Source organism: Arachis hypogaea, unplaced genomic scaffold (genome assembly GCF_003086295.3).
Source record: "Arachis hypogaea cultivar Tifrunner unplaced genomic scaffold, arahy.Tifrunner.gnm2.J5K5 arahy.Tifrunner.gnm2.scaffold_22, whole genome shotgun sequence".
Classification (NCBI taxonomy): Eukaryota; Viridiplantae; Streptophyta; class Magnoliopsida; order Fabales; family Fabaceae; genus Arachis; species Arachis hypogaea.
In genome coordinates, this window is record NW_027255450.1 from 413,649 (window position 1) to 423,203 (window position 9,555).

Consider the following 9,555-nt stretch of genomic DNA (forward strand, 5'->3'; position numbering starts at 1 on the left):
GTCATTAATGGTCGGCTTCATTGGTACCCTTTTCTTTTTTCGGTATGCCGCTCCGCGAGCAAGGAGTGCCACGCACGAGCGAAGCGAAAACAAAGCAGGGGGAATTATTCGCAGGGAGAAATCCTTTGATTGCGTATTGAATATAGATCCATGTCTTTCTTGTTCCACTAGCTAGGACAAAATTCTCAGATGTCCCTTTCGTTATTACAACCTTCTTTTTTGATGTCAAAGACCAGAAGCTATGCGCTAATTCTCATTGGATCTCGGTTGTTCTTAACAGCGATGGCTATTCATTTAAGTCTTCGGGTAGCACCATTAGATCTTCAACAAGGTGGAAATTCTCGTATTCTGTATGTACATGTTCCTGCGGCTCGGATGAGTATTCTTGTTTATATCGCTATGGCTATAAACACTTTCTTATTCCTATTAACAAAACATCCCCTTTTTCTTCGCTCTTCCGGAACCGGTACAGAAATGGGTGCTTTTTTTACGTTGTTTACCTTAGTTACTGGGGGGTTTCGGGGAAGACCTATGTGGGGCACCTTTTGGGTGTGGGATGCTCGTTTAACCTCTGTATTCATCTCGTTTCTGATTTACCTGGGTGCACTGCGTTTTCAAAAGCTTCCTGTCGAACCGGCTCCTATTTCAATCCGTGCTGGACCTATCGATATACCAATAATCAAGTCTTCAGTCAACTGGTGGAATACATTGCATCAACCTGGGAGCATTAGCCGATCTGGTACATCAATACATGTTCCTATGCCCATTCCAATCTTGTCTAACTTTGCTAACTTCCCCCTCTCAACCCGTATCTTGTTTGTTCTGGAAACACGTCTTCCTATTCTATCTTTTCTCGAATCTCCTTTAAGGGATGAAATAGAAGCTCGAGAAGGAATAGCAAAACCTAGTTGACTTCCCAGCTCAAACTGAACGCGATGTAATCAAACTTATAGCTGACGCCGTAGAGAAAGCCCATATGCGAAGTGGAAAAAGTAGGAGTAGACATTGGAATAAGAGCTGTTGTCGGACGTTCATCAGTAACCGGTGTGATGTTAGCAATGGAATGCGTATCCGCTGTTCTCTTTTCTGCTGTGATTGAATCAGTAAGCGCTGCGGATCTTTTCGTATAAAGAATAAACCTCATTCGATCTCAGAAGGGATGAATACAAAGGAAGGGAGTTGCACTAGTCTCATAAATGCCAGTCAAAGAAAACTAACTAGCCAAAAGGCCGGAATAAGCGAAAAAAAGGGATTGGATGGCTTGAATTCCCCTGTTCTAGCTCTAGAAGAGTAAGCTAAGAGTCTTATTTATATTATATAAGAGCCAGCCTATCCTAGTTTTTCCTGTAAGTTTTGGTACTAGGAAAGAATCCTAGCTCCTATAAGAATCAGAGGCGGCGGAGATAGACACTTTGGATTCGGCAAGCTACTCCGCTTTCTAATTAAGATTCAAAAAAGAGGGTTACTACATTGATAGAGGCATAAAAGTATTCAGTTATCCCAATACTTCTCGTCTTTCTGGCTGCTATCTTCCTAAACTGTAGGAGGAAGGGGAAGGGCTTTATGAACGTTACAGAATGAATGGTCAATGATAAATCACCTTGCCCTCCCTTTAGAGGAGTAAAAAAGGTAAAGCTCCGCACTAAAACGCTACCAAAGCTTCGGAGTTCTATTCCTTCTTGCGTCCAATCTCAAGGATAAATTCAACCTAACTCGCACTGCATGAAAGGACATAACCTAGTAATAGGTCATTAAGTTCTTCCTTTGATACTTATGCCATTAGATTAGAAAGAGTAAATTGTCCATCATCTTCGAAGGCCTAAATCCCCTGGGAGGAAATCGTATTAATGATATCATGATGCTACCTCTCCTTCATGTGCAGCCTCTTCTCAAGCAGCAGATTGCCCGAAGACAGACTGAAAGCCCTGTTTCAGCTGAGAGCATTGATTCCCCTGGTACCTCTCTTTTCTATCACAGCATTAGAGGAGTGAGCCCGCCCTTCATTCATCAGGTCTCAAAGTATAGATTGTATGATAGGTAGGTGGAAAAGCTACAACATCACCTTAGTTCCCTGCCGTCTTGTCTTTCTTGAGGAGCAAGAACATTCTTTAGTTCTTTCTCACTTGATCTCATGTCTTTTCCCTTAGATTATGTATTTGTTATTATATTATAGAAGGCATTCTCTTTCTAGACAAAAAAAAAAAAGTTGAAAATATTTTTTTAAAAAGGCAAAAGCCACTAGACGAGAGGGGCAAGCAGCGATAGCAGCTCGACCTTAGGCAGAGCCGCTCAAACAAAGATAGCTTCTTGATCCACGTATCTCATTGATTTTGCGATAGGGGCGGAATGCCAAGCCGCTCTAACACCATTCCATTGGGGAGTCCCATCCCAGCCTTAGCAGGGAACTTACTACAGAGCCAGACAGAGGACAGCACATATCATGAGAAAATTATCTAGATAGATAGGGCCCTAAGAACTTCATTCGTACTCTTGATGTAAATAGAGGACAGGACGCATAATAGCCTAACCCGCAAGCGGGTTAGTGACTTACGTACCTAACCTATTAGCTGTCCTGCTACAAAGCTGACTGATAATGCCCGCTTTACAAACGGAACACAGTGAGTTTTGCCGCGGGTCAACCCAACCCCTAGGCTATTACGGGCTATTACGCTTCTTGGCCTCATATGAGTGACCTACGTACCTCATAGGTTAAATTGAGTGATTACTCCCCTAAGCCACAAGCTGGTTAGGTCGTGGCCTACCTTTCAATCCGTACGTTAAGGGATTCCCTTGTGGAAATCTGACGTCGTGAGCTTAAACCTCAAGAATGAGTTCTTGCTCCTGAACCTATTGGTAAAGTGGCTTAACGCTCTTCTCCCGTAGCTCTCGTCTATCTTACCAGTCAGCCGGCTCTATATAGTGCGAGATTCTTTCATTATTGATTTTCTACGGGCTCTATAGGCCTTCACGAATGCGTCTTCTCGTCTGAGGACGATTCCTAATTCATCGTTAAAACAAACGTTAATTTCTCAGTAATAAGAGAAAGGGCTATGCTATTATCGGGATCTTGCTATGAGACTTTCTTTCATTTCTCTGATTCGATAGCGCTTCCCAAAGAGTGTATTTTAGCTAGCTTATACTCTTTCTTTTGCACTTGTTTCCGGGCAATCGTACCTCTCCTTCCTTTAACAAGTAAGCTCTTTTCTCTATCCAGACTCTATCGAGTCAGTACTTCATGCCTTACAGTCGAGTAATAAATTACCTTCCTTTATCAAGTAAGCATTATTATCTCCTTTGAATTCGTATGGTTGAAAGTTGCCGAGAATGGGTTAGAGCGGGTAACATAAGAAATTCCTGCGAAAGCTCCATCAATTAGATTGTCTTTGCGTTGGGGTTGAAAGCTCGCTCGGTTAATGGACTTGAACCCAGACAATGGACATGTCCCAACTTCCTTCCTATTAATTGAAAGTTGGTAACTTAGGCTGAATTCTCTTCGGACTCAGAATATGGTACCAAAGAGGAGGGTTCGCCCATAGTAGAAGAAAGTCTGCTACCGCCAACGAGTATGAAAAGGCCCTTTTCTTAGAGGGCTTGTCGCTCCTCCATCATATGCCTTCCTCGAAGACAAAGAGTTAGTTACTTAAAGCTTAGATTGTTGAATCGGAATCTGGTACCCAATCTTATATCGTGGAGAAAACCTCCCCCGCCACTGAGCCAGACGATGACGATGCGGTAGTTGATATAACGGGATCACTAGCTGATACCACTCATCTTGCTGATTCAGTAGTAAAAACGACTTATACCGTTGAATTACTTTCTTTATTAATGCAAGTCAGAGGGGACTACTTAGGAATCCTCAAACAAAATAGCACTCTTTCTATTTCTTGAGGCAAAATCCAATTCATCGAAAACGAGGGAACTTTCGTTAGTCAATATCCCAAACATAGGGCTTATGTGATACCTGTTGGATTAACAGCCTAGACCGAAGAAAATAACAAGTAAAGCAGGTCAGGTGTGAAACTTTTACGTCTAAGTAAGTGAAGTTGTGCTAACCGGTCCTATCCTAGATCCAACCGAGTTGGGAACGAGCTAAAGTGGATTGATCCGGTCGACGTGGCTAAGCTGAAAAAAGAAGGGAGCCCTATATATTCTATACTGTATTGATGGCTCATTTTGGCTCACTTCCTCGATATGGGATCGAAAATGTTAAGTACTCAGATTTATTAGAGAGGTAGCGGGCTAGCTGTACAAGCAATTCGACCATATATAAGGGTAGGGTAAGGTCCCTCAGGCCAAGCCCATCAAAGGCTCCCCTAAGAGTTAGATTAGTACCGGCTTGATGATTCCTTTTTGAAAGGATAAGCCTAAGAGATTGCTAGCGAGAATAATTGAACTGAACATTGAAAGACTACTGCTTACAACTCGCTTTCTGTCTTATTTGCTGGCCTTTAAGATGACTGGTACTAGGTAAAAAAAAGGATATTACAATAATAATTGTGCACCCAGAGTAGACCAAAGCAGCTTCACTCACTTGAGACTCATACATTGACAGACCCAGACAAAGTTTATTGATATGAGCCAAGATCGGGCATGAGAAGGAAAGTGGCCAACTAAGCCCTATCAGGGTTTATAACGGAAGACAACTTATTGAGTAACTGCTTGATCCCATCACTTTGAAAGCTACAGAAAACAGCTGTCTCCAAGCTGGTTGAATATTAATTTGAACTCTATCTTTTGTTTGGCAAAAACGGATTATGATTTAGTTCTTCTAGCTTCGAAATCGGGCTTATCCAGTGGCGCTTGTCTTGGTCTTTCACGCGACTGGCTATCCCTCTATATATATTATACGCAATATCTTGACAGGCACGATCTACCTTGGCAACGAACTTCACGCTACGTCTCGGGGTGTACTTTCTATCACTTTCTGGCGGGAAGCCCCGAGCTCTTTGAGATTAGCATGATGATGTTTATATTCGCTTGAACTTGTTAACTTGCATGTGAAAAGCATATAACTAGTCTTCCTTCTCATGGCCCGGCACAAAATGCTTCTTATTTTTGAGAAGCATTGTATTCTAATACATACCCAGATAGAAGGACTTTTTGCAGCCAGAACCAAGATATGCTTCAACATAGCAGCTTCCACCAATGAAGCCCGAAAGCACTTTTAATTTAAAGGTAAAGGGCAGCCAATTTCCAAGCAACATTCCCTTTGTTCTTAACCATATCAGGACCAGACCATAAGAACCTTCTGCAGATCTTATCTTTTGTCTTCAAATCAAAACCGGCAGTATGAACACAGTACTCCAGTAAACTTGCATGCTAAAGAGGGCACTCTGAACCAGTTGTCCAGCATATTAGAGGTATTTATTTTCCAGTACATCTCTTTACTCTAGCTTTGATTCTCTCAATTAGAGGCAAACAATCACTAACTGAGAGACTGGCAATCCCAGGTACTTCATTGGCATTTTACCTTCATTAAAGCCAATTAGATTTGAAATATTGAACTTTGCAGCATCATATCCATAGTAGATTAGACTCTTGGATATGCAGTAAGACCAGAAAGATTTGTAAATTCTTTTAAGCATTGATTGACTACAGCAAATCCTTCTCACGAACTAGAGATTTAGCAATCAACTGAGTGGCTTTCGCTCCTTATTGTCTATCGACGGAATTAATTCATTCAAAAAATAAAGAAAAAAGGGCTTTAACGGCTCTTTTCCTCAACCTGTTCAATTGGAGCTAGCTATAGAGCGCACTTTCGGTCAAAGGACAGGTGTTGGCAAAATTTTGGATAAATCATCCGTTTTTCTTAGGCAAGCAGTTGCCCGATCAGAATGATGGAGAGGTCATGCGTCTGACCACAACTCCATGTCAAATGTATTTCGATGGCTCCAGTACGCAAGGTGGTGCGGGAGCAGGTATTGTTTTTCTCTCTCCTAACTAGTAGTGAGACAAGTCATCGCTGAGTATCAGGTAATAGATGCAAAGCAGCAGCCATAGAGAAAAAGAGCCCTAGACTCGATTCGCCGAGTTTGATGAAATAAAAATAGACCAAGTACCTAGAAGAGCCAATGTTGAGGCTAACACAATGGCACAGCTGGCTTCGACGTTTGAGATTTCCTAATCGGACACCTGAAGAACATACGTTCAAAGGACGATTCCAACAACATTCCAGATCACTTTTTACTGTTACATAATGGAGCCAGAAGAGATTGGGCAGGATGATTGGCAACAGCCTCTCGTCAGGTACTTGTAAGATTTATTTAATAAAATATGCTAAGAGATGCCAGGCCCGCAAGAAATACGGACCAGTGCAGCATGTACCAGCTTAAGAATTGCATCCGATCTTAAAGACTTCGCGCCTCGACGCTTTGCTTTGATCCCTGACCTAAACTCTTTGGTAGGCTACTCTTCTACCATGAAATGCTATAAGTTAGGTTTTTTAGCTTGCCTTTCTCCTTTCGTTCACTCGGCCTTCAAAGAAAGATGGACGGGGCGGGCAGAGGAAAACCTAACGATTGTTCCAATCGAAATGGAAAGAAAACCCATGAATAGGAGGTTAGGGGGGGACAGAAGTACTCAACGAGGATAAGGGATCCCCCCGGGTGGATGCGCGTGAGAAGAACTAAAGCCACTACAAGACTCCTACCTAATATCTTGCTATAGGCGCTTTTGGCTTTTGACTTGTTTATGTATGATTACGATAGAACTAGGGGCGCTAGCGTTGATGAAAAATTCCTATTCTTGCCTAAGCCTTCTACTTACTTTTCGAGTATAGCCTTGTGAGGAACTTAACTTTAGCTCTTCGAATGACAGAAACATCTTTCTTGCTCTATGCGAAGAATAGCCCTTAAAGCTGGAGAAGGAAGAAGTGTGAAAGCAAGCAAGTCAAATTCAGGCACAGCACATTAGTAAGTTCTTTTCTCTGAAGAATGTTCGAACTCAGACATAGATGACTGGGATCACTACACTGGCTTTGTTGGTTGGTTTGAGGTAGGCAAGTAAAGAATAAGAAATTAGGCAGGGACCACGCTACACTCTCACCTCTCTCGAGCTACAGGAACCCTAAGCCAGGTATGATGCTGACTTTGCAAGCGCAGGGAAAAGAGCTGGTAGTGATTCTTCGGGACAAAGGCCAAGGGTGAAGCCGGGGAAGTTTAATATTTAATAAATTCATAAATGACATCGCCTTTAGGGGCGCCGTTTTCATCCAACTAGAAATATCGTATGAGAAGCAAAAGAATGTTACGTTACGCCCAAAAGTCCCATGCATCCTTTCTTTCTTTGGTCAACAACCAAGCACAACTCAATAGAATGAATTCTTCAAGACTCCTACATGAACTTTCTGTCTGGAGGGAATCAATTTTTCTCAATCAATCACTACACTATGTTTCAACTCCATTTTCATTACGAAGATGTCTCACGTCAGGATCCGTTGCTCAAACTGAATCACGCCAACGTTATGGAAGTTCCTAGATCGTGTGAAATAAGACTAGTACCAAAGGCACCCTATGATTTCATAATCCAAAATGGAAAATTGGCTATGGAGATTCCGCGCGGTCAGAAATTAATACAGACACACAGGGGTTCGACAGGAAAGTCGTTTCGATCAAATCCATTCTTGGGGTCAAATAAAGACAAAGGATATGTCAGTGACCTAGCACGACAAAGCACTCTCCGAGGGCATGGAATGTCTAATTTTTCGGTAAGAATCTCGACAGTAATGTCTCTGGTGGATTCTCCGGTCGAAAGACGGCTAAACTCAATTCAATTCTCGATGGAAACGGAGTTGTTCGAATTCTCCCCGGAACTGGAAGATCATTTCGAGATCTTCGAACATATTCGAGGGTTCAATGTGACTATTGTAACTTCGGCCAACACACAAGATGAGACTTTACCACCGTGGAGCGGCTTTTTGCAAAAAGATGAGGGAGATTCTGAGTAAGAGATGTTATGGACGAATTGTTTGAAGCGTTTCTTCCCTTTATTGAAAAAGTTGGAGAAGCTGCCGGGCTTAAGGAGGACTCTGATGCCACATCTTCACTTGACTTCAAGCAGGAAGTAGACCAGCCGTCTGAAGCCTTTAAGAATAGAAAGAAGGTTGAGGCTGATTGGACCCTCTTCGTGCCTGACTTCTCTATTGATCTGACCGGCTCGATTGAGACAGAGAGTAAAGGTGCGAATCGGCTAAAAGGCTGAGTCCGAGACTGGGAGAAGAACTTGCAAGAAATGCAGACTTCGCTCCGCACCTTTAGGTAAAGATCCCCAATGTCCAATCTTCCTTTTATGGAGATATTCTTTTATGTAACTTCCGGTAAGAAAGGGGATAGATTATCGAAAAAAAGATGTGCGCACGAGAGGATTCTAACTTTCATACATAGAAGAATGATTGGCAAAGCACTCGAACAAAGCCCTTAGCTTCTAACTTCATTCATTCGAAAGGTCGCTGGAATTTAGTTAGGAGCAAATCCGTCACTGGACGAGGAAGGAAAGGGAAGGAAGATATGTACAAGAGAAAAAGTATATTAGAAAGCGTTAACAAGACTATCAGACCAAGAACAGAACTGCTGGAGGAACAACTACCTAAGGCTGAAAATGACATAGAATAAGTGGAATCTCATGCACACTTTGAGGGAGGTGGTTAACCGGTGCTTAGAGAACTACCTGGGATGCCGATAGACCAAGGGAATGGGTACGTTGGTTACCCTGGGCAGAATAGTGGTACAATACCACTTATCATTCGGCAACCAAACAAAGACCGTTTGAAGTGGTATATAGGCGCCCACCGCCTCTAATTACGTCCTATACTCCTTAGTCCAACAAAGTGCGTGCATCAAGTTGATTGCGACTTACGCTAGGGATTGTGTTTTGCAATTTGGAAAGGAGAATTTGCATGGAGCTCACAGGCCCGGACCCTCTAAGTATGGGGAGTGCCACTACTGCTTTCATTGTTCTACTATTGAGTTGAGTGCAAGTCTCGCTCATTGAATTGCCGCGGTGGCCTCAAGTGCTGATTTTCATTTCTTCGTTGAACGTTCCGGTTTTGGTAAGCGGTTTGACTGCTTTCCTTGAGAAGGTGGTAGATTGTGGCTAACACTATTCCGAATCGGTGTCCCTGGGGCCCAGTACCAGGGGAGCGAGCCTCTTTCCTATCCTGGGAAGTCAGACAGTTAGCTTTCATCAGTCCTCGGGTCACTAAACTTGAGGAAAAAGGCATATAAACTTAGTCTTGCAAGAAAATACTTAGTAGATTGAGAAGCAATAAAGTTAGAAAGAGCTTAGGTGCCTAAGAGGAAATCAGGAAGAAGAAGTTCGAGACTTTCCCCTCTCCTTACTCAGATTGACTTTCTAACCCACCTTGATTCAGGCAAGCAAGTATGACCAGCAAGCAGTCTTTCTTCTTCTTTCTCTTTTGTTGATAGAAGCTTCCCCACCTAAGGAGATTGAGCTGCAAGCTTCCTCTAATACAAGCTCGATCGGATTCGATTTTCTATCTCTTCAAGCCCGGATGTAGAAAGTTAGTCAAGTATGGAATTAGACTTAGCAGTTACAGGG